This window comes from Felis catus, chromosome B1, assembly GCF_018350175.1.
Source record: "Felis catus isolate Fca126 chromosome B1, F.catus_Fca126_mat1.0, whole genome shotgun sequence".
Taxonomy (NCBI): Eukaryota; Metazoa; Chordata; class Mammalia; order Carnivora; family Felidae; genus Felis; species Felis catus.
In genome coordinates, this window is record NC_058371.1 from 157,771,088 (window position 1) to 157,798,210 (window position 27,123).

General features: G+C 35.1%; 1 pseudogene; it reads left to right on the top strand.

Annotated features, from left to right (window-relative positions):
- Positions 1 to 8,733: 8,733 nt before the first annotated feature.
- On the top strand, positions 8,734 to 9,134 carry LOC101085972 (annotated as a pseudogene).
- Positions 9,135 to 27,123: the final 17,989 nt, after the last annotated feature.

The window sequence follows — 27,123 nt, forward strand, 5'->3', positions numbered from 1 at the left end:
AGAAGTCAAAGGAAGGGCTGGTTCTTGCTCTCTCCTCTTGAAATGGGAAATTCATCCTTTCCTGCTCTTGGACATTGGAACTCCTTTTTCTCAGACCTTCAGACTCCAGGACATCACAAGTGTCCCTTCCAGTTTTCACACTTTCAACCTTGGACAAGGAGTTACACCATCAACTTCCCTGATTCTCAGGATTTTTGACATGAGCTGAATTATATCACCAACTTCTCTGGTTCTCCAACTTGCAGAAGACAGATTGTGTGATTTCTCATCCTCCACAATCAGGTGAGCAAAATTCTTTTTTTTAATGTTTATTTTTGAGAGAGAGAGAGAGAGACAGTGATTAGGTAAGGGGCAGAGAGAGAGGGAGATACATAATCTGAAGCAGGCTCCAGGCTCTGAGCTGTCATCACAGAACCTGATGCAGGGCTTGAAGTCATGAACAAGGAGATCATGACCTGAGTGCAGTTGGACATTTGACCGACTGAGCCACCCATATGCCCCTGGTGAGTAAATTCCTATAATAAATCTACTCTTATACATATATCTATATATTTTGCTGGTTCTGCTTCTCTGGAGAACCCTGACTAATACATGCACCAAAGGCATTCTTCATTTCTTTTACAGTATTTTTGACCTCTAGCATGTCTGTTTGGTTTTTTCTAGGATTTCCATCTCTCTGCTTATGTTGCCCACCTGTTTTACATGTTATCTACTTTATGCATCAGAGCCCTTTGAATGTTATTCACAGTCATTTTCAATTCCTGGTCTGAAAATTCCAGCATCCCTGCCATGTCTAGTTCTGAAGCTTGCTCTGTCCTTTCCAGTTCTGTTTTTTGCCTTTTATTAAGTCTTGTAATTTCCTTCTGAGAGCTATACATGAAGTACTGGGAAAAATGAACTTCTTTAAATAGGCCTTTAATAACTGGTAGTAAGATATAGAAGGAGGGGAAGTGTTCTATAGTCCTGTGATTAGGTGCCGGTCTTTGAGTGAGCCTGTGCCTCTGGACTGTAAACTTTACAAGTCTTTGTTGGGTTTTTCTCCCCTGCCTCAGGTAGGACAGAATGGCTACAGTGGGCTGGAGTTGGATATTTCCTTTCTCCCACTTGGCAAGATAGTGCCGACTGGAGTTGGATAGTTTTATTCCCCTGGGTCAGTAAGGCTCTGGTTAACAAATAATCTAGTAGGTTAGGCTCTGGTTAACTAGTTTCCCCTGAAGGTGTGCCTTGTTAGGATGAACAAAATTCTTTGGTATGTTTCAAAATGTTTCCTTTTCTCTTCCTCCTGCAAGAAGCAGGAGGGGATTTTTCTCAGATATTTACTGAAGGAAACTGCTTGAGCTCCTGGAGGTAAATCTCACAAAAATTGTGGGGGCATTTTTATGACAGTCCCCCTGGAGTTGTCCACATTGAACTTACAGCCATTTATCAATTTCAGTTCAGGTTTCCCTACCTGGCAGCTCCCATTGCAGCATCCACTCTTGAGTCTCTGTTCTGTTGAGTTGTGCCTTCCTTTTTTGGTCTATCTGAATCTCTAATCTTTGGCTGAGCAGTTTGTCAGGCATCCTCCCCTCTCTTATGGATCCAAGATGAGTTGTTGAATTTTCAGCCTGTTCAGATTTTTACTTGTTGTTGGGATGGAGTGGTGACTTCCAAGTTCCTTAAATGCTGAACCAAGACCCAGAACTGATTTATTTTTTATAACACAACTCTGTCTCTGTAATCTGATTAGAGTTCTATGTGTCCATCCTCAGACCATTCACGTTCATGCTGACACTTGGATTGATTTCTGATATTACACATGTTTTTAACTTTCATTCTGATATTTGATGGTTTGGATGTTGCAATTAATGACTTCTATCTTGTTGACTTCAATTATTTGAAAATGTGCTCAAAACAAATGTTTCTCTGCCCCACTACCCAATAGGTATATATATCTTAAAATCTATTGTTCTTCAGTATTTTTAGCCCAGTTGTCCCTTTTCTTGTCTCCTTTTCCTTTTCCTTCCGTGGCTTAGAATTTCTGGTGGCTGTTAGATCTGAGCTATCAGGAACTTGATTATAAGAAAACAACAGTGCTGTCACGGCACCATGCAGAAGCAATGACAATTGTCTCTATTGCCATTCAGCATTCAATCCCCCTAATATTTTGTTCACTCCATGCCAATAAGGGAATAAAGTTATAGCTCCATATTTCAAGGAATTTGGAATATAATAGTGGAATAAAAACATGTACATATTACTATAACAGAATGTCATTTAAAATGTGGGCCAACAAGGTAAAAGTGTTATTCAATTTAATTCAAGGAATACTGAGTGTATTAACAAGCACTGTGCTGCGGGCTCAGTGGAAAATGATGTTTTCTTAGCAGCTCTCTGTCTAATGAGAGAGACAGGAAAGTAAACAAACCATTATGATACACTGAGGAAAGTGCTATGATAGGAAAATGCTATAATAGTTCAAAATAGAAAGAGTCACATCCCACACACTACTCTGTTGTAATGCAGGTTTTTGGTTTTGTGTTTAAAGATTTTAGAATAATAGGGGCAAAAAAACTTCTAAAGATCCTTAATGAGAAAAGTTGCATTAGATACTTGGCTGAATCCAGAAAATGGTACATATGTTGACAAGTTCTTTTGCTAAGACTTACTGCTTTGAGAAGTGCAAACTCAGGCAGAAATATTCTCAGAGACTTTCATCTTCTAAGATAGCCTCAATTGTCTCTAAAACTTACTTGGTCAGCAAAATTCTATTAATCAAAACATAGAAGCTTACACATTTGCCAGATAACTTCTACAGAAGGATAAGCCATAATGTTAACTATAATCAAACACAAAATTTTAGAAGCATAAACAATTAAAGCATAACAGAGAGGGAGGGAGGCAAACCATAAGAGACTCTAGAATACAAACTGAAGATGGAGGGGGGAGTGGAGGAGAGGGGAAAATGGGTGATGGGCATTGAGGAGGGCACTTGTTGGGATGAGCAGTGGGTGTTGTATGTAAGCCAATTTCACAATAAGTTATATTTAAAAACAATTAAAGCAGGAGGATTTGGAATAGATGAGCTGGAGAAGTCTTGTGCATGACACTTCAGCCTCTCAGATTTGTTCTTTATTTCAAGTTACACTGGACATAGCCCTAATAATTAATACTTGACATAATTCAATGAATATCTATATTTTTACACTTTAGAATTTATAAAACTATGTAATATAGGTTTCCTCATTTCAGTCCCATAAATACACTTTGGAATAATCATAATTCCAATTCTATAAACAAGGACAGAGATTGGAGAAGATAAGAAATAGCAAGCTGGCTAAGTCACACCTTGAGCCATCTCTTCCAATGTCAAGTTCAATGATTTTTCTAAAACATTTTATGTAGCTCCTGGCAAAATATTTGTTCTAGATTTTGTGATTTAACTTTAATTTTGATTTATTTTTACATTATAAGCTGTTAGTTTTCTGCAGAAATATCTATCCAGTCTTTCTCATCTTATCATTAAACTTTTCAAAATATTAGTTGGGGTATAAATTTTCAATACATAAAAACTAAAATAAATAAAAGTTCTAAAGTACCTGATGCCTTCCAAAAGGGCTTTGCATTAATTTCATGTAGATATTTCTTTCAACAGAAAGAAATTCATTAGTTTAAAAATGTATGTTTGTGACCATTCACCATACCCACATCCTCCAATTTGTACTGAATATTTAAAAAATCCATTTGATTCTTTAAAGATACTTAAGAGTGATCTAAAACAATTAAACTGATTAAAAGTAGTACAAAATGGCTTAAATGACACACCAAATAAGTTTGTTTTCACATCGTCACATTGGTAGATATTTGTATTCTCTAATTTAAGCACGAATGTTCAATGTGAGTGATACAGCTTCCAAGGGGACAAAAATTGGTTCTTGGGGTATAAAAAATGTTAGATATTATAATGATGTGAAGTCCTCCAAAGAGCCTCAGTCCATCAACATATATACAGTACATCTTTGGTATTAAGTGTTATAGAGATGGGCAATTAGGGGAAAAAATGGTCAAAAAAGGCTAGTTGGAGAAGGGGACAATAATGAAAAAAAAAAAAAAGGTTGAGATATATAGTTCTAAAGATTATACCTGAGAAGATCTCAGTGTTCTGTATTGTAAAATAGAGGTAATGGTGGTGTCAGTTGTGGGGAGAGATTGCTTAAATTGTTGAATTTTATAAAATGGAAAAGACAGGTTCAGTATGCCGGTCTACTGTATAGTTACCATTTATCCACAATTCCAAAATCCCAAAACTGCTTTAAAATTTAGAAGTTTTTCATAAGTTGATATCTAAAAAATAACAAATTTAGATATCCCTGAAATCTCATTTCCCACGTTTCCTTTGGTAGACTGCAAAGTGCTGTTTCAGCAGACCTGAGTTAACTCAATAGAAGAACAAACTAATAACATCCAATGCTAGTTCCAGAGCCCCCACTCCTTCTTGCCAGTGAAGACACTTCCTTGACCTCAGAAACTTCCATTTCTTCATGGTCACCTAGATGTCCCCTGCCACCTGCACTTTTCATCATGTAAGTGATGAACATTTTGGAGGCTGGGGGCTTCTTCTAGATTTAATTCCACACTGTGTCCAGCCCAGTTATATCAGACTAAACATAACCCTGACTTGAATTGATGTGAGGCTATTTACTACCTATATTGATACCACTTAATGTAAAGAACCATTCCTGAGACACCAAAAAAAAAAACATATTTACTTACAGAGTGCTGCTCCAAATGTCACTGGAATGTTATTAAATATATAGAATATCAATGGTAATTACCTTTCTAAAATTCAAAAAAATTCCTAGTTTCAAAACTCATCTGGCCCCAGGGTTTCAGATAAAGGTTACAAGCATGCAGAAAAAACAAAGTTTTGCTAGGGAACTTGAGATAACATAACAAGGTGTACACGGTCCAAAATAGGAAAGGAAAGAAACTATTTCTGTGAACAGCGGATTTGTGCTCAAAAGTGGGTTGGATATGACCCCCAAATGTATGTGATATGAACTTTAGAGATTATTTCCTTAAAGCTATGGTCCTTTACTATATATATATATATATATATATATATATATATATATATATATATATATTCCACAGGCCTGCACACCTTCCAACTGGTAGTATTTACATTGTTTTGCCTTAGGGTTTCCTCTGAAGCCAAGGTAGGTTGTTACCCCTCCTTAAACCACCAGTCTTTCACAGATGGCTGGCAGTATTTGCTATATAAATCTTCTGATTCTTTTCCTTTTCTTTTCATTTTTTTTGTTTTGTTTTTGTTTTTGTTTTTAAATAGGCTCTACTCCCAGCATGGAGCCTGACATGGGGCTTGAACTAGGGTCTCTGAGTTCAAGACCTGAGCTGAAATCAAAGGTCAGATTCTTTAACAGACTGAGTCACTCAGGTGCCCATGATTCCTTTACTTTTTGAAGTAAGTGGGTTTTAATAATGTTCCCATGGCGTTAAATCTTAGTTACCCACAGCATAGGTGGCTTGATAGCATATTCTATAAGCTGCCTCACTGCCATTTTTACTTCTGTACTTTTTTTTAAATTTTGTTTGTTTATTTATTTATTTTGAGAGAGAGAGATACAGCACAAGTGTGGGAGGGGCAGAGAGATGGGGAGAGTGAGAATCCCAAGCAGGCTACACACTGCTAGCACAGAATCTGACAGGGGCCCGAACCCACGAAACCACAAGATCATAACCTGAGCAGAAACCAAGAGTCAAATGCTTACCTGACTTTTCTACTGGTACTTTTCTGCTGGTGTTTACTACCTCTTCCAAATACTATTTGTGATTTCTTCTCTCTCAGTCTAATCCTGAGGGAACTCGAACTAAAACAAAGGCGTTTAATTTTTCCAGTTTTTACTAAGAACTGAAGTTCTTTGATTGAATCCCACATTAGTGTCAGGGCTTCTGTTACTTATAGTATTCTAATGTTGTCTGCCTGCCTGCCTGCCTGGCTTTCTAAAAACTTGATTTTACAGTCCTTATGATTTTCCATCTGCCCCTTAATGTTTTTGCAATATCACCTTCAGCCAATACTGTTCTCTTCAAACTGCTTGATTATTTGCCTGTTGTCTAGTCCCATAACCTACTGATAATTAATGATATACCAGCTGGATTAAACATCTATCAAGAATCTCCATTGGATCCAGATGCTTCTCTGTGTCAGAATATCTTGGTTTCAACAGCATAGATTCAAGCCCAGTAATGATCAGTTTGCTTTATTCCACTCTAATTAAGTGGGCTGTGTCTAGCCATGTTCTGAGATAATAAGATCTTATGAATCATGGTAATTATCATCATCATAATAAAAAAGTTATGGGAGACTTACTAAGTGTCATGACCCTTGTTAAATGCTTTACTGTTGTGTCTCATATCTATGAACCAGCTCTGTTTATCATCACACTGAGACCTAGAAAGTGAAGTAACATACTCAAAGGCATATAACTGGGAAGATAGAGTAACAATTAGTCCCCAGGACATTTCATTGCAGAATCCAGGCTTTTTAACCAGTATACTGTGATATCTCTCTAAATTCTTTCAAAATAAGGAATTCTTGCCCCTTGGAAAAAAGTCTTAGTCCAGTGTTAGTCATTAGATGCCATTTAGCCATGACCTCAGGGCCCTAAAAGACTCCTTTTATCCAGGATATGCCAAGATTCCCAAGATTGGTAGCCTACAAATTTGACCTTTTTTTGCTTTTGCTTACTGTCTTTTATGTATCAACAGCAATAGCTGAGCAAGAGATACAATTTCTACTAAAACTCCAGCTTTTGAACATTTGCATTATATGACTTATGAATAACACGTGTTAGAAGCAGTCTTAAGATGCTTAAAAAAAGAACAAGATAAATATGTCATTAAAAGCAGGGCTTATTTTGTCTCTCAAGACATTGTTGTATTACAAATGCTTGTTTAATAGTTTAATCATTACAAGATGCTTGTGTGATTAATATCTACTTATTATTCAAATCCTCAAATGGAGCTTTCCTTGCGGATAACCTCCCATCTAAACACTGATATTTAAATTTTTTTTTAACATTTTCGTCTATTTTTGAGAGACAGAGAGAGCATGAGCAGGGGAGAGGCAAAGAGAGAGGGAGACACAGAATCCAAAGCAGGCTCCAGGCTCTAAGCTGTCAGCACAGAACCTGATGTAGGGCTCAAACTCATGGGCCATGAGATCATGACCTTAGCCAAAGTCGGACGCTCAACTGACTGAGCCACCCAAGTGCTTCTAAACACTGATGTTTAGCACACAGATGTGTGATGAACATTGAAGCTATCACTGCATGTCTATCTTGAGTCAGACATTTTTACATACATTATTATGATAAAGCCTCCCAATAACCTTGGAGAATATAGATCACCTACATTTTCCTTTTCGGAGAAACTGAAAATGAGAAGATTTTGACCAGCTGCTCAAAGTCACAGCTTTTAATTAAGAATTCAGTTGGATTTTAAGTTTCCTGTTTAGCCAATGTTCCCATTTAAAATGATAATAATAGGGGCGCCTGGGTGGCTCGGTCGGTTGAGCGTCCGACTTCGGCTCAGGTCATGATCTCGTGGTCCATGAGTTCGAGCCCCATGTTGGGCTCTGTGCTGGCAGCTCAGAGCCTGGAGCCTGTTTCAGATTCTGTGTCTCCCTCTCTCTCTGACCCTCCCCTGTTCATGGTCTATCTCTCCCTCTCTCAAAAATAAATAAATGTTAAAATTTTTTTAAAAAATGATAATAATAATTGTGATAAAATATCCATGATAAAAAATTCAGTGTTAACCATTTTTGAGTTTATAGTTCAGTGGCATCAAGTACATTCACACTGTTGTGCAACCAGCACCTCTATCCATCTCTAAAACAGTTTTTCTACCTTCCCAAAGTGAAACTATATCCAGTAAACAATAATTACCCATTATCCCTCTCCATGGACCCTGACAAACACAACTGCATCCCCGTTTCTATAAATTTGACTACTTTAAAAACTTAGTGTAAGTGCAATCATACAATATTTGTCTTTTTGTTACTGGCCTATTTCACTCAGCATAATGTCTTCAAGGTTTATCCAAGTTGCAGTAAATTTCAGAATTTCCTTCCCTTTTAAAGCTGAATAGTATTCCATGGTAAATATGTGTCACATTGTGTTTATCCATTCATTTATTGACTTGCACACTTGGGTTGCTTCCACATTTTGGCTATCATGAATAAAAGTGCTATGAACATGGGTGTGCACATAACTGTTCAATCACTGCTTTCAGTTCTTTTATGCATATACCCAGAAATGGAATTCCTGGATCCTATGGTAATTTTTTGAGGAAACGCCATAGAGTTTTTTACAGAGGCTATCCCATATTACATTCCCGCTAGCACTGTGCAGGTGTTTCAGTTTCTTCACATATTCATCAGCGCTTTGCTTTTTTGTTGTTTTGTTTTGTTATAGCCGTTCTAAGAGGTACGAACTGGTGTCTCATTTTGGTTTGAATTGCATTTCCCTCATGATTCCATTGGTCCTTTTAATCTCTTGACAAAACCCTTTGATATACAAACATTTTTAATTTTGATATAATCCAATTTATCTAATTTTTCTTTTGTTGCTCATGCTTTCGATATCATACCCAAGAAATCACTAACAAATCCAAGAGCATAGCCTTCCTGTGCTGTTTCTCTCTTTTGCTCAGGCCCATGGCACGGGAAGTATGGGCAAGTGTCACAGCCTTTGTGCTGCCAGGATAGCTCCATCCTGGAGATGAGATCAGAAGTGGCATGATAAACAGTACAAGAAAGTCAATTTGGGCACAGCCCTGAAGGCCAACCCTTTTGGAGGTGGTTGCCATGCAAAGGGAATTGTACTGGAAAAAGTAGGGGTTGAAGCTAAAAGTCCAAATTCTGGCATCAGAAAATGTGTCAGGGTCCTGCTGATCAAGAATGGCAGAAGAAATCACAGCCTTTGTACCCAAATGTGATTGGATTTTATTGAGTAAAATGATGAAATTCTGGTTGCTGGATTTGGTCACAAAAGTCATGATGCTGGTGACTCAAAGTGGCCAATATCTCTCTTTTGTACTTCTACAGAGGAAAGAAAGAAAGACCAATATAATAAGTTTTGATGGTGAAAACATGACAGCAATAAATTTTCATAAGCCAAAAAAAAAAAAAAATCCAAGAGCATGAAGCTGTCTTTATTTTCTTTTAAGAAGCTTACAGTTTTAGCTCTTATGTCTTTGATGTATCTTGAGTTAATTTTTGCATATGGTATGAAGTACAGATCCAAATTCATTCATTTGCATGTAGATAATCCAGTTTTGTCAGAACCAGTTGCTGAAAGAACTATCTTTTCCCCTATTTAATAGTCTTGGCAACTTGTAGAAATCATATGACCATATATGAGAGAGTTTATTTCTGGGATCTCTATTTCATCTGTTTTTGTTCCTGTTTTTATGCCAGTACTACCCTGTTTTGTTTACCTTGTAATTAAGTTCGGAATCAGAAAGGGTGATACCTCCAACTTTGTTGTTTTCAGGGTTGTTTTTAGCTATTAACAGTCCCTTAAGATTCCATGTGAATTTAAACAGGGTGCCTGGGTGGCTCAGTCAGTTAAATGCCTGACTTCACCTCAGGTCATGATCTCACAGCTCATGAGTTCAAACCTCACATCGGGCTCTATGCTGACAGCTCAGAACCTGGAGTCTGTTTCAGATTCTGTGTCTCTCTCTCCTCTCTCTCTCTCAAACATAAATACATTTAAAAAGTTGAAAAGATTCCATGTGAATTTAAAAAATTTTGTAAATATTTTTGCAAAAAACACCACCAGGATTTTTATATGGATTACACTGAATCTGCAGATTGCTTTGGGTGTGTTGACATCATAACAATATTACGTCTCCCAGTCAGTGAACACAGGAAATAAACTTTCCACTTATATTTGTCTTTAACTTATTTCAGCAACCCTTGGTATTTTCCAGTGTACAAGTCTTTTACCTCCTTTGTTAAGTTTATTCCTAAATATTTTATTCTGTGATGCTATTATAAATGGAATTGGTTTCTTAATTTTTATTCAGATTGTTCATTGCTAACATGCAACACTGCAACTGATTTCTGTGTTGATTTGGTATTCTGCAAATTTGCTAAATTTGTTTATTACTTCTAACTGCATTTTCGTGGAAGGTTATTTCTTTATGGCATATCATTTTGTTATGTCACACTGCCTTTACTGTTGGCTTGAATTCCAGTGACTATCCATGCAATTGTGGCAAAGACATAACTCTTATTTGTTTTTTCATCTTGGGGCTATGAAAATAATGATTAAACAATAACAATAACAATGTGATTAAGAACATAGATTTTGGCAAAAGTTGATTCGGCCCTTTATTTGCTTTATTTCCTGAGCATCTTTTATTTATTTATGTTTAACGAGGCTTATAAGTATCGTCACTTGCTAGTGCTTAATATACGAGCCTCAGATTTCTCTTCTATTACTTGGGTATGATCAAAAGTTGTAAGGATTCAATAAAGTGTCTGGCTTATACATCAGTAAATGTTAGAAAATGTCATCTCACAGTATCCCCATATCAAATGAATCAAATGAAATAATATATATGAAAATACATTGTGACCCAATCAACTCTCTTATAAAATAATACTTTTTAAAGCATATATTTTTTAATTTACTTTTTCCCACAAGACTTCTGCAGGAGAAATGAGTTCTCAGTTCTGGAAGACAAAATGATCATTAAAATATTCTCTGCTCTTACCTTCTCCCACTGGACCACTAAAAATCACCCACTGATCATGAGGAACCCCATTATTTCTACAATCCCTCTGTCAATACCAACAAGTTCTTTCTAAACATGTAGCTACTTCAGGGCACCTGCGTGGCTCTGTTGTTTAAGTGACTGACTTGGCTCAGGTCATGACCTTGTGGTTTGTGAGTTCAAGCCCCGTGTTAGGCTCTGTGCTGACAGCTCAGATCCTAGATCCTCCTTTGTATTCTATGTCTCTCACTCTCACTTGCTCTCTCTCTCCCTCCCTCTCTCAAAATAAACCTTAAAAACATTTTTTTTAACACGTAGCTACTTCACATGAAAGCTATAAAGTACATAGTAGTTCATCCATAGCTTAGTAGGAATTAATGAGTTTCAATTTGTAAAGTACTTAGAATGCTGCCTGATATATAGACAGTATTGTGTGTTTATTCAATAACTAAAATAGTTATGTGAAAAGCTGTGTCCAGAAAACTCCAGGTCTTTGTGTTCTTCTTAAAATGGTGTGATTTTGTGTTTATGTCTCTTACAAAATTCTAATGAAAAGAATATAAATGTCACAATAGAATATTTAGCAATTTTATTCTTTACTTCTATCCCCTCAGCTTTAATTGATAAATAGCTTTATAATTTTTATGAAATATTTAGATATTTTACAAATTTTGCCTCAAAGATTCTAGAAGCTTCTTTTTTATCTCACACATCTCATGATGAGTTATGATTACTTAACTGTTTACTTGTAAATATTACAGCAGTTAAAACATGGATATTTATTAACTCCTCAGGGTTAAGCATGGGGTAGTTACCTATGGATCTACCACTGGTTAGTGAAGCAGTCATTCTGAAATAATAATTAATAAATTTAAGAGGAGATTTGGTCAGGGCAGGAAAAGTCAAAGTCTTGGGATTACCAAAATGAAGTTTTGATGTTACAATTGCTAGAGAACAAGATTCTTCATTCACTTTATGACACTCACATAGGCTAAAATCATGCTTAGTGTACAGATAATCTCAGGTCAAAATCTGAGAGTTTAATAGGATGTTCAGTTCATAGAGTAGCTTATGAAGATGGAGAATGATCAATTTGGAATCACCTACGTACTCTCAAGCTGCATTATGAAATGTATACTTGAAAAAAGCATTAGATTAATGTGGAAAAATAACAACATAAAGAAGCAAAAAATCAAGTATCTCTCAAGGACACATTTTAATGAGTCCTTAAAAGACCATCCATGCTGATATGTAAAATAGTTGCCCCTTCACAAACTACGTGTCCTCCAGGAAAAAAAAAAAAATCTGAGACCACTTATATTAAGAAAAGGGATAACAGATGGTCATACAAAATTTAATTTTTTTTCTGTGCACATAGGCAAGGTGAACAGAATCACTATTAACTTTGGCAAATGTTCATAGTTATTACAGCATCTATGGTGAGCCTGAATGCTAGCATGGCTAAGTAGAATTGTGTTTTTTGTTTTATGATAATCCTTCATGTTTCTATAATAAGAAAATAAGCCACAAAAAAGAAACAGAATGTAAAGTAAAAATAGTTATTACAAATAAAAACAAAACAATTTAAAATTTTTTCACTGATATGCCATAATAAAGATGTGTTTTTTAACGTGCCTTGAAATTAGAAATGTCTTATGTTTTCTTAAAATGTAAGCCCAGCTGCCTATGTCGCACATAGTAGTCACTCTGTTTGAATGTCATTAATATTAACATGTTTGCTGATGTAATTTTTCTTCTAAGAATTACAAGCTAACTTCTGCATTAAACACTTATTAAGGTTCTATTTTACACAATGTCTATATAATGTTGTTAATATGGTATAGTTACTACATTACTACCATATTAATCTGTCTAAAAACAAAGTACAAAATTGTTGTTTATGAATTATAATTGTAAAAAATGAAAGTAAAAGTATGTTAATATAAAATAATCATAAGGGGAAAATATGAAACTCTATATCACAGGAAAATAATTCCAAAAAAATTATAAAGAAAAAAAAAAGACCGTGAATCATAGGGTTAAACAGAGAAAGGAAGATCATTACAGGAAGATGGTATTTATACAAAGATCATCAAAATGGTTGAGTCATTTACTGAGTATAAAAATAGAAAATAAAATTAAGGCACTCTAGAACAAGAGAGAGATAATCCAATATGGTATTCCTTTCAATGGTTCCCATCATACACAAGATAAACTTAATTACTTCCTTGGGACCAGAAAAGTCATTCATGATCTGGCCACTGCTCACTTTTTTCTCTTCTGTCTCTCACCAGTTCCCTCATCCTGCTGTGTGACCCATCTCTACAACGAGGCATATACACCCCACATTCCAATTTGACTGAAATGCAGTGTACTGGCAATAATAGACCTGCGCTAATGTAGTCTCAGACTCTCATGCTATTATACATTGATTTTCTCTGCCTGAAATCCCTTCTCTTTCTTCTCTGTTACTTTCTTGTCTTGGTTCTATTTGTGAGATACTTGATGGCAGGAGCTGTGCTTCATTCCTTTCTGTATTCCCAGATCAGACCATATTTTAAAGCCTAAACAAATTAACTAAGTAAAATCAAGTGTCTTATTAAAATGACCAAACAAAAAAGTAAAAGATATCAGAGAGATAGAAATTATTCTAATGGATACACAACACAGAATTATTTCAATTTAAGAAATAAGGTACTGCAAGCTAAAAGGGGACTTTTGGCTGAATTACTATTGCTTATTTGGTCAAGTTTCTAGGAGGAAAGACTAAAAAGCATGGAAAGAGTTGGGATTTGAAATACCGGGGAAGTCCAATATCTGCTATTAACCAATTCTCTGATGAGGGAAATAATACATCATCTGTACCATCATGGAAAAAAAAATCTCCTATATGCCTTTCTTCATTATATCTGAGTTTATATCATATTTCAGTTAAGACTGCTATTGATTTTTACTATATCATAAGTTGCAAGAAGTTTCATAAACAATAATGAAGTTAATAAATAGAAAATTTGAAACATTTCAGTTTTGGTTCTTTTCACGTGCTTACTTCAATGATAAAATACGGGACAATACGTTATGTTGAAACAACAGCACAATTAGCAGGAGATATCCAGAGTAGCCTAGGAGATCAATTTTTGATCTCTTAAGTTTCACATTCCTGTTATACTATGTGGGAGTCTTTTGTGCTACTCACTTACAACCAGCTTTCCACTCTTTCTAGATATATGGAAGACTGCACCTGCTGAATCCCATAAGTTTGGGTGTTTGTTCCATTAGCTATTGAGGTAAGAGAGGGAAATGTCACGTTACTTGCAAACTGTAACTTTTAATTCCCACTGTGATGAACTCCTGAGTTCTCTTTCCTCTGCTCAGATGATTATGGGAACACATGTCAGATGGAGTTTCATCAACTGTGTCCCTGAGTAAACAAAAGGGGAAATGAATAAACATCTTAGTGCTATCAACCCCCCCAAAACAAACTCGGTTTGTTTATTTTAAACCACTGAAATTTTGAATGTATCTAATTCCACAGCATAACCTAGTATATCCTGATTGTTAGGGAGATTGGTTCATACATCTGAAATTCTGAGATATATAAAAGCCTAAAATGTGTAGCAGTAGATTAGGTGTTGTGAGGCAGGTGACAAGGTAAATGTTAGCAAAGGCTGGAAAGGTGGGAATCAGGCACAGGTTAAATATGAAGTTAATGAAACAGACTTCAGTTCCCCCTACCTACATAAGTCCATCCCAAAGCCATAGAAGGGAACCTACTAATGTGTTCACATGGATTTTACAAGCAGACATCTTTGCAAAATGTTCTAACTTTGGTACTATAAACTCACTTTATTAAGACCACTGTCTCTTTTTACTCTAACTACTTCTCCATCACATTCTTCATGTTGAGTGAAATTAGTTTTACCACAATCATTTCTGGTATTTGTCTAAGGGAAAACTGAGTTGGAGATACATTTAGTTTGAGAAAAAGAGAATAGAAGAATGTAACAAAATTTATAACTAAGTTTTGTTGGTCATGCCAGTGGAGAAATGCTTTCCAGAATATTCCTGCCGCTCTCTGTGCCAATTCACCTGGTATTATGCAATAGCAATGTGTCCTATAGCATCTGTCACTGGAAGAATATGAGTTGTGGAGGAGTAATACGATTGGTACATATGGAGTTAGAAACTAGTATATGGAATATTTTTTCCAGTTTTCCAATTATAAAATTGTAAGCAAAAGATTTTTTTTAAAGAAGCCTAGTCAAAACTGAAGTTCTCTCCTGAATGTATCATGGAATAACGTGATATATATAACAATAAACACACAATGCATTTTTAAGTGGAATTATAGAATGTATCAGAATTCCCTTATTTTGAAGGGCAAAAAGATGTACTATTACTACTAACAGTGAGTATTTCTATGCATGAAGTCTTATGTTCTATGTACCCAAATTGTCAAGAATTTAGAAAAGAATCTACCGTGGTAAAGGAAAGATAGATTTACTCTTCTATTCTATGAGGGAAAATAATATTATAAAAATTCAATGTAATATTAGGATGCATTAAGAGAGGGGCACCTGGGTGGCTTAGTCAGTTAAGCATCTGACTTCTGCTCAGGTCATGATCTAGTGGTTTGTGAGTTTGAGCCCCACGTTGGACTCTGTGCTGACAGCTCAGAGCCTGGAGCCTGCTTCAGCGTCTGAGTCTGCCTCTCTCTCTGCCCCTTCCATGCTCATGCTCTGTCTCTCTCTCTCTCAAAAATAAACAAACATTTTTAAAAATGCAATAAAAGTCAAAAGGCAGAAAAATTATAGGTATATCATAAATAAGTTTTTAAAAATTTGTGATGCTTCTGGTATTTATTATATTTTTTATTTGTAATTATTTTGTGATTTATCTTCTCGCTATAAATATTCAATTTTATACCTAATTTTGTGTTTACAATTTGGTGCCATTTTTTTAAAAGAGGACTTCTAAGCACTTCTCTAAAACTTCGACCCACACCATCATACAGATTCACATTTTACAGTAATAAAACTTTTAGCAAAACTTGTTTTTTACCATTTGGGACTCAGGTTATTTAATAAACTAATAACACTGGGCTACAGTTTGAAATACAAAATGTTAATAATGTATGTTTACTGTTATTGTCTACATTTGGCAAGGTATTAAGAGAGATGAACCCAGGAATGACTGGCAGTAATGAATGAAAACAGATAAAACCCTTAAATTCAGAGCCCTATAGATGTTGGAAGAAGAAACTGCTATTCAACCACAAATAGTAAAATGTACAGAACAGAACAGAAAAGAAAGATATTTTTGAATGAATATGCAAAGCAGTTTTATAAGTGATAGACAAAAACTAGAAACAACTCAAATGTCTGTCAGTAGAAAAATTAAGGGGGTACCTCAGTGGCTCAGTTGGTTAAACTGACTCTTGGTTTCAGCTCAGGTCATGATCTCATGGTTTGTGAGTTCAAGCCTCACATGGGGCTCCGCAATGACAGTGTGGAGCCTGCTTGGGATTCTCTCTCTCCCTCCTTCTCTGCCCCTCCCTGCTCATGTTCTCTCTCAAAATAAATAAAAACTTAAAAACAAATAGAAAAATTGATAGAAACATTTTAAAAAATGTCTAAATGTTTATTTCTTAATTTTGAGAGAGGGGGCTGGGAAGGGACAGAGAGAGAAAGGGAGAGAGGCTCCACACACCAGTAAGGAGACTGATGCAGGGCTTGATTCCATGACCAACTGTGAGATCACGACCTGAACTGAAATCAAGAGTCAGACGCCCAACCAGCTGAACCACCCAGGTGTCCCTAAATGAATAAAAACATTTTTACACATCCATAAAATTGAATACTACTCAGCAATAGAATATATAATTATGCTAAGTATAATGAACAAAATTTGATTTATGTAAAGTAATAGACAATATTTACTATAGTCACAAAAATTAGATCAGTTGTTGCTTGGGGATTAGTAATAGAAGGGAGGATACATACAAAAAAGCCTGAATAAATGGTTGCAGGTGATGAATATGGACATTATCTTGACCGTGGTGATGCTTTTGCAGGCGTATACACATGTAAAAACCTAACAAACTATACATTTTAAGTATGTGTAATCTATTGTCAATTATATCTCAATGAAAGTATAAATAATTACTATGGGAAACAAAGGCTGATTAAAACTCAGTTTCATTACAAGGATCAAGTCAAGACTGTGTACATCCATTCACTGTTTAAAGTCTCTAATGAGATAGAATTGATTCCCAGAGTATCTTCACAAATGGAAACATGTATCTGCACAGAGAAAATGTACTGCATGAGTGGATTTCCCATGGAAGCCTGGGAGATGAAAGTATCTATAAATAAAGTATAATTGAGAGTGAGAAAAAGTGAGGGAGAGCAAAGGAGAGAGAATTGTATTCAAATGGATATAAATCTTTAAAAAAAAATAAAATGAGAAATATTCTAGAAAAGAGCTTGGGTATGACCATTAGCATATGTTGCTGAGTTAGAATCAACTAGATGAGAGGTGCACTGAGGTTTTAGCAGTTTAACACTACCAAAGAAACATAGAACATAGAGTAAAAATGGGTCTATGTTTGAGGCATAAAACAATTTTTGATTCCAAACCCACAGAATGTACAACACCAAGAGTGAACCCTCATTTAAACTATGGACTTTAGGTGATTATGATGTATCAGTATAGGTTCATTAGCTGTAACAAATGTGCCACTCTGGTGGGCAGTGTGGATAATGGAGGAAGGTATGCGTGTGTTGAGGGCTGGGAGCATATGGAAAATTTCAGCACCTGCCCCTAAATTTTGCTGTGAACCTTAAACTGTTCTAAAAAAAAGTTTTAATAATTAAAAAACAAAAACAAAAACAAAACCCTGCACAACAAAAACAACAAACCAACCCTTGTGTTGCAACTTTTTACAAGCAGGCTGCCAGCTGAGAGTGCTCCTTACCTTCTCACAGCCCCCAACCCACCACTGCCACTCACACACAGCCAGGAAAGCATTCCCGTCGACATCTACTCTCTTCGTGTTAGATTAGTTAAATTGGTGTTAAATTAATTAAACACAGAGTTCATCAGACTGAGATGGTGCAAATGTCTTGATAGCCTTTGTAAGCAAACCAAAATTTAAGCCTGTAAATACCTCAAAACTAAAGACAGCCAATCACAAACAGACAACTAGACTTTAAGCAATAGCTAATCAATAATCCCCTTGCCCTGCTTCTGCCTTTTCTTTATAAATGTCTCTCCCTAAGCTCCTGTCAAGGGAGCACTCTTAACTACTTCCAGTTTGCCACTGTCCTGATTGGAATTGATTTTGCCCAAATAAAGTCTTGAAAATTTTACTATACCTCAGTTTATCTTTTATAGTAGCTAAAAATGTTCTCTTTAAATACACACACACACACACACACACACACACACACACACACACACACACACCAGAAAAACCAAAAAGACAATGGGACAATGGTATGAAATGATGAAGAGTCTGATTCTGGTCTCCACAGGTTTGGCAAGGAGGGATTGGTGAGGAGCAGGAAAGAGGACACCCTCCCAGTACTTTGAATGGAAGAAACAAAGAAAGCAAACTACCTTTTCTTGGTAAACGAGCTTGTCAATTGGCTGATCCTCTTTGCCCTGCCTTTCAATACAGTAGGGAAAGAAGCAGTGATTCCAAGAACTAACAATTCAGATGAATTCTATTCTAGGATTCACATTTAGTTTCTTATGGCTTAGAAAAAAAATTTGATAAAACTATAGCCTTCCTGCCCTTTGAACTGACAATATCCTCTCCCTTCCCTAACTATATACATGTTCCCACACAGAAGCCAATGAAAAACAAGAGAGGTATTAGTTTCATTCCTTCACTTATGAAATATCAACATATGTTCATTGACTTTAAACTCTCTTTCATCAATTATAAACTGACAGATTTAAGGATACTTTTATGACTTCTATTTATATGAATACACATAGAATATTCATAACAGGATACTATACAATATCATCAACGCTTAAAATTTATGCTTTAAAATAAGACCGACTATTTGGACATTCAGACTGTAATACTTATTGACTGTGTGACTTTGGATATGCCACTAAGCCATGTATGTCTTCAGTTCTTATCTATAAAATGAGCACAAGAATATTATCAAATATTGTTATTCAGAGGATTAAATGAAAAAAAGCAATTTTATGGGATCAGCTTAATGTCTGACACATAGTGAACACTCAAAAAGATACTATTATTTTTATTACATGAAGAAATAAAGTATTGAAGTTGTCAGAATTTTTTAAATGTCTCATATAATAAAATAAAAATTATCTTTGCCTATAGCCTACACACACACACACACACACACACACACACACACACACACACAGCCTAAAACTTTTCTTAGGAGAATAGCACTGTTGGATAGCTTCACTTTTTCATGAATTTCTTCAGAAATGAACTATGCTCTGAAGTTTTCTTTTTTATGAGTTATTCTGAAACTATCAGGAGGGTGAAGAGCTAATTAAAAGGCTTTTTTTTTAAAAAAAGAAAATCTCTCCTTGGCCTAAAGCCAATAGATCAGAAAAAAAGGAAGACGCAGAGAAGAGATGATAGCCTGGTACTGATGAATTTCTAATGAACACTGAGGGTCAACAGGTCGGGCTACAAAGTGTGAGGTGCCATAAATAATTTTTACTTGCTTGAACCTGCAGCCACTTATACCTTTTATGTTTTCTTCAAATGTGAATGTTTGTAGGTTTTGAAGAGTAAAATAATATCAATTTAAAATTCTACAGCATAATTCAGCTAACGATTAAAAATAAAAGATGTAAGTCAATATAATTATTTTGCCCCAAACATAGTGAGTGGTAGAAACAATATAATAATAGCAGTACATACAGATAGAGGGGCAAAGAGGACAAGTCAAATGCAATAACATTGTTAGCTTTGGTTGGGATTGATTCAAGGAATGAGTTTAGGATAGTTGTAAGAGATTTTTTCCCCGTGTTGTTGTTTTTGTTTGGTTTTGGTTTTTTGCCTTTAAACAATTATTATTTGTTATTATTATTATTTTGTAAAGAGAGATAAGGTGAAGCCCACATAAATTCAAGAAGGTCCATGATAAAGCTGAGCTGTTGGCCAGATCTGAATTAGAGGAAACTCATGGAACCTCGTCAGTAGATTTTGTGAGTCTTCATTTGAGGGTTTCTCCATGTTCTTAACTCATTTATTCCATATCTCTTCCAGCAATTGAACATGGTTCTGAATTCCAGGAATATGATTTGTAACAAAATGTTGCCTATCAACTCAGCATGAGTTGGAAGAAAGCAATGTATAAAATAAATATTCAAAGGTGCCTGAAATCACTCCTCATATGTGAGAATTCTAAGGTAGTAATAGAGAGAAGTTGTATATGAATTCATGTATATGAATTGTATATGAATATGTATATGTATATGAATTAATAAAAGGTGAGGCCTTTCCTCAGGAGGGTGTAGAAAGTCATAGACAAGAGTAATTATCTAAGATTAAGGTAGTGGATTTAGAATAGTGAAAACAGATCCATATTCTAAAACAAAATGAATAAAAGATGTAGATTTTCTTTCTCTCTTCCATAGAAAAAAATTATTTTTGGAAATTGTTTCCAATTTCTATCCTTCCATTATCTCTTCAACTTACTCCTGTCAGGCTTTTATCCTCACCTTTCCACCTCGAAGGGTTTATCTGTCAAAGTTAGCAACAACCTCTACCTTGTTCAATCTCATGGCCAAATTTCAGCTGACATTTATTTAACTGATCAGTAGCATTTAACAAAATTGATCAAAAAATAATTTTTTTACTGACTTTCCACTGTATTACAAACTTCTGGTTTGACTCTGCTATGCTATGTCTCCATATGAGATAATGACAGTTCTATCCTTCCTTTGATTCAGGCCAAAGAGCTTGGACTTTTCTCATTTGCTCATGCCCTTCATTCAACTCATTAGCATGCCTTGTTATTTCCGTATTCAAAATATTTCTGGTGTCTAAATGTTTTTCAACAACTCCACCCACCACTTCTGCCCTGTTTACACCATAATTATCATTCATCCAGATGACTGTCATGGTCTCCCTCAGTTTCTTATGTGGTCTGTTGTCAAGGCGGCAGTCTTTTTCTGTTGAAGACTCATCATAGCATGTTACTCCTCTTCACAGAATCCCCCAGTGTCTTCCTTACTATGTCACTCAGATTAAAAGTCAAACCATTTACAATCTTCTGGAAGGCCCGACCCCACTCCTTACAGGCACTCTGGCCTCTTTTCCTCCTACTCACTCCACTCCATCCACACTGATTTCTCTGCTGTTTCTTGAACTTGCCATATACATGTGCCATCTCAGATCCTTAGAAATTTGCTATTTCAACTGCCTGGAATACTATTCCCCCAGTCATCAACATAACTTTGCTGAGTTACAACATTACTTTCACACTTTGCTCAAATGTTGCTCTGGGAAAGAGGGCTCCTTTTACCAGCTATCCAACTTAAATTTGCAAGTTCCCCACTTCTTAACACATTCTAGTCTTTTTTCCAAAGCATTCATACCATTAACACACTACATATTTTACTTATTTTTATTGTTCAGTGTTTATATGCCACTATTTCAACATAAACTCCTTCAAGGCAGGGATATTTATCTCCTTGGTTTCTTTTTAAATGTTTGTTTACTTTGAGAGTAAGAGAGTGCAAGAGGGGAGGGACAATACCACAGGATTTCACTCTTAGGTGGGATTTAAGAAACAAAACAAATGAGCAAAGGGGAAAAAAAAAAGAATGAAAGGGAAACCAAGAAACAGAGTCTTCACTTGTTCACAGAGAACAAACTGATGGTTACCAGAGAGGTAGGTGGGGGGATGGGTTAAATAGGTGATGGCGATTAAGGAGTATATTTGTTGTGATGAGAACAGGGTGATGAATGCAAGCATTAAATGACTATATTGTACACCTGAAGCTGATATATAACACTGTGTGTAACCTAACTGGCATTGAAATAAAAACTTGAAAAAATAAAAATAAAAAAACAAATGCACACAGTGTCCACTTGTCTAATAACCTAACATATTTGCTGCCTTCCCTTCCCCATCTCACTGTCTTACTGCCACACAAGTGTCTTAGGATCACTGCAGACTATTCACTTTCCAATACTCTTACATTAGTGTTTGCTATTCAGACACACCGAGTCTTTCAGAGAATTTTGTAGACATAACAGAACAAATCCAATAAAGTATTGAGTTTATCAGCTATAGTTTTCATCGATGACCCTTAGTTACTCTATTTTAATGTTAATAAGTCTATCTTGTTAAATAGGGTGATCATCTATACATTAATGAGTGCGTGCCACAAATGTCCGGTGCAAACACCACTTTAGTAGTGGTAGAGAGGAAATGAGTGCTAAAGAAATTAGCAGCCTACACTAATAAAAACGCAGCAGGCAAGTCTTTTAAAAGCTTTCTCCTCTTGTGCTGACCCTTGCTACCTCATTTGTGAAATTTGGTTTCATTATATCATCAAGTGGTATGGACAAAGGCCAATAGGCCACATGGGGTAAATATGCACATTAAAGTCTTAACACACTACCATTGTAATTAATACTTTAAACCTTGCTAAGGTCATTTTATGTCATTTTTCTGTTTTCATAGACGACTGTCTTAACACATAACCATATTTTTTTAATTTCAGTTTTACCATAAGTTTTTTTCAGGTTTCACATATTTATTTTTCAGGTTTTTGAATTGTAATATTATAGATTGACTAATTCCTACTTACATTAATTGCTAATGAGAAGTACTTATGATTGTCCATATACAGATGATTTCATTCTTAATTATGTGACTTGGGATCGTCACAACCCCACCGTACTTTTACTGATAAAAAATAAACTTACCCATATACAAAATAAGGTGGGGTTTTTTTGAAAAATTTTTTTAACGTTTATTTATTTTTGAGACAGAGAGAGACAGAGCATGAACGGGGGAGGGTCAGAGAGAGAGGAAGACACAGAATCCGAAACAGGCTCCAGGCTCTGAGCTGTCAGCACAGAGCCTGACGCGGGGCTTGAACTCACCGCGAGATCATGACCTGAGCCGAAGTGGGCTGCTTAACCGACTGAGCCACCCAGGTGCCCTGAAAGTGGTTTTAAGAAAAGTTAATTTCAGCAGAAACACACAGGTATATGCATAAATCAAATTTGAGCGAGGTAAGTTTTTTCCTTCTACTTTTTAAAAATACCACTACTGAAACTTTCTGCATAGAAAACTGGCTAATCCTGCACTCATCATTCAAATGAGAAAAAGGAGATAATTAGCAAACACCATATCAATTTAGTTTAATAAAAACCAATTTGGAATAATGGTTTTAGGGGCAATGTTTTTAATTTGAAAACAAAATCAGACTAGTGATTCCCAAGGCTCCAGAAAAGAAAGAGAAACCCTAACATTGACCAAGTGAAGCTATCTTATGTAAAGTATTTTGATTTCAGCATTGATTGCTCTAGAATAGTATTTCTAGAATATTATAGAAAGACAAATGACAGTAAATTCAGAATCTTTATTAAAAAATATATTGTTGAAAAACATCCCATCTTTTATCTCATTACAAAATAGCAATGTAGTGATGAAAGAACCATTAATATAAAGGGCTCATTTAAAATATTCTATATTACTACTGCTACATAGATTGCAAAATGCAGTTTTAGACTATAGAACATTTGAGTTGAAAATAAAGGATAAGAGATTCATAAGCTCAGAACAGTTAAATTAAAAAATATCATTTTGTCATTACTTTTCCTAATGTATTTTTTCTCACTCAAAATGCTCAATTGTATTATGTTTTATATAGAACGAGAAAGAACGAGAAAGTGGGGTGTCTGTGTGGCTCAGTTGGTTGGGTATCGACTTCGGCTCAGGTCATGATTGTGAGTTTGAGCCCCACATCGGGCTCTGTGCTGACAGCTAGGATTCTGAAGCCTACTTTAGATTCTTTGTCTCCCTCTCTCTCTGCCCCTCCCTCGCTAATGCTCTGTTTCTCTCTCTCTTTCAAAAATAAACAAACATTAAAAAATTTAAAAAAAGAAAGAAATTTGGCATATTTTTGTATTGATTTTAATATTTAATTAAGATATCAATTATTTAATTAAGGATTTAAAATCTGTTTAAAATTTGTTTTTTAAACTTTGTAGTATTTTGTATATTAGAAACAAAATCCCTCGAAGAATTCTCTGTTAAATATTAAAATATGAAACATACTTATCTACTTTACAGAGCTTGTATGTAACCGGATTTCATTTTCATAAAAATAGATTTTCATTAAAAATTTATTCATCAAATACACTTGGGAAATAGTTGCAATAATTAATTCTAATTTCCTGATTCTGGAATTTATAAAACTCATTTATAAGCTTATATATTTGGGAAATTTCAAGAACGTATTATAATGAGCAACATCTTTAAATTTATTTGATTGAAAATTTTCTTCCCCTTCTTTAATCTCCACTGACACCCAGTCGTTCAATGAAATACTATAAGAATAAAAATGTTTATAAATAAGATAGTATGACCAAATAAAATTTTTGGAACATAGACCACCCATATGGCAGCGCAGAGAATATATTAGAAACGTAAGACATGACCACCATCAAAAACAACAACAGGTTTGACCATTTTCTTTTTTGCAAGTTCTGCTTAAAAGTACAGCACATCACTTTGAAATGGTAGAGAAGTTGATACCTAGTATGCTGGTCTCAATTTTGGATATATCAGAAACGGAAACAAGCTTGTAACAAGGACATTTCAGTTAGAGGTGAAAATTTATTTTGTCGACAAGTTTATATCTCACACATACATTGCTCTCAATGTATGTGTTTAAACTCAATTGCCACAACACTACCTATAGTTTGGAAATCAAGTAGGATGTGTGATAGCTTCGTACTTACATATACATAGAAAGAGGTTTCATGTGGTTTGTGCTCAGCAGAAAGTAACAGCTCTCCCAGATACATGGTTCCCAAAGTATAAATCAAGAAAGAACTTCATCTGCAGAAATTGATGAAGAATTAGAAGAATTTTATAGCATATATTTTTTTCACTTAATAGATTATATTATAGCATGTGCAGTTACAGAAAGAAGTGATCCAATAATGCTGTCCCAATAGTGAAACTAACACACCTCTCTACATTCGCTTAACATCCACACACCTCTACAAACACATATGCACACAGATATAATCTTTGAATCTAAGTATAATCATTAGAACTGAGTAAATCAGCTTTCATTCAGTTGTTATAATTACTTGCCTTATAATTAAATTAGAATCAATGAAATACTATGCAAAACTACTTTTGATTCACATTTAGAGATCCTTAAATCTTGGCACAGTCATCCATTTGTTAATTAATTTATAAAATAAGCATGTACCTAATGTGGCAGAAATATCCATGCCAAATTGTTACTTTGTGTACTAAGTAAGAAATGTGAACAGGACATTTCTTACTTATTTCATGATCTAGGTAGGAGCCCCTGAACTTGGTAAGATATTGGCAACTAAACATTTTCTAACAGTTTCTGACATTGGTGAATTTTTGAAATCTAAAAATACACTCTAATTTTAGGGTGTAAGACCATGTAAGAACATATTCTCCCAAACAGACTTCTCTGGCAGTAAGGCTGTTTTACTGAACTTATGGTAAACTTGGTGCTATTTATCTCTTAACACATAAATCAGGTCTAACCTCTGATGGAAGATCTCAATGACCTCAGTCTCCTGATAGGGATAAAAGTAACAGATGGGTCGTAACATTTTGAGGAATGATATAAATGATGTTACATCCCCAATATAACTTTGAAATCTGCTCCCATTTGGCAAGATCAAGTGTAGTCCATATCTTCTTTGAAAGTAATCTATTTTTAAGCTTTCACAGCCTATTTGTTATTGTTTCTGAAAGATGTTTTAAAGAGCTTCAACCAGGACATATTTCATGGGTTCTTAGTTTAGAAATTTTTAATTAGGAAAAAAAAATTAATTTCCTTTTTGCCTCAGACTATAAAGGTAGAAATTACTTGCTACCCCTGGATTTTTCACTGAAGATTACATTTTTAATATGAGATAATATGAAATTAGGAAGAATATTCCACACTTCATTATTTTTAAAAACAATATCTTAAATGGTCAACATCAAGCCAATTCCTAATTATATCCTTGTCCTAGACCATTTCATATTATGCTGAATAAAACTACAGATTTCATGGTTTAGATTTGTAATTTTGAGTAGCTTTATGGGGTACATACGATGCTATATTTTGTCTAACACACATCATCTGTTACATTTCAAATCAGTTTTGATGTAAAAAATGAGAACAATAAACATGATTATAATTAGGGAGAGTTTGTTAAATGTGCTTTAACAGGTCCTATTGTGAGATGTGTCTGGTATACAAGCAGAAATCAAGGCTAGCATACTGAAGAAGAAAAGATAAACAAACCCCATGGTTAGTAAGTACACATAGAGCTTGAAATTGTTTGGTCTAGAAAGACATCTAAAAAACAATTTGGTACATACAGAAAATGTAATTAAACAATAATTGCACTGAAGCACAATGAGTGTGGGATAAACAGCTTGTGAATCAATAAACCATGAGGCAGCAGGCTGAGGTATTTATTGATTTATGATTCATTTAGTCCAAGTTTACTTCATTTCTAATTCAATTGGAACTACAGTATTATATTTAATCAGGAGAGTTGGGTGGGGTTATTGTGTCACTTTATATGAGAACAAGATTATCTGAATTAACATCATTTTTAGCTTTATGTGGCTAAAACTCCTAGGAGTTTTTCCTAATTTCCTAGGAGTATTTCCTATTTCCTATTACTCACCAAATCTATCGGCTATACTAAAATTTGTCTATGAACATATTAAGATTTACATTGATTGAGAAACTTTAGGACAGTCATACACTTCTGATGACTGAAAATCCTGTGCTTTCATTAAGACATGAGTATTGTGATGCACATCCTATCATGGGTTCTCACTCGAAAGCATTCTGCATGTTAACCTAAGAAAACTGCACATTTTAAGTAAACCAGACATTCTTATTATTGCCACGGAGTCTCATTACTAGATTCTACATGGACAATTTTTTATATTTATGTTGTTACCTTGAGCACCTTCACAGAGGAATCCTAAGGATCTGTTTCCCCTCACTGATCACAAGGAGACCAAAAAGCAAAAGTTCAGCTTTTCCCTCCAGCAAGCTGCTGAATTAAAACACTTTCTAAGTACC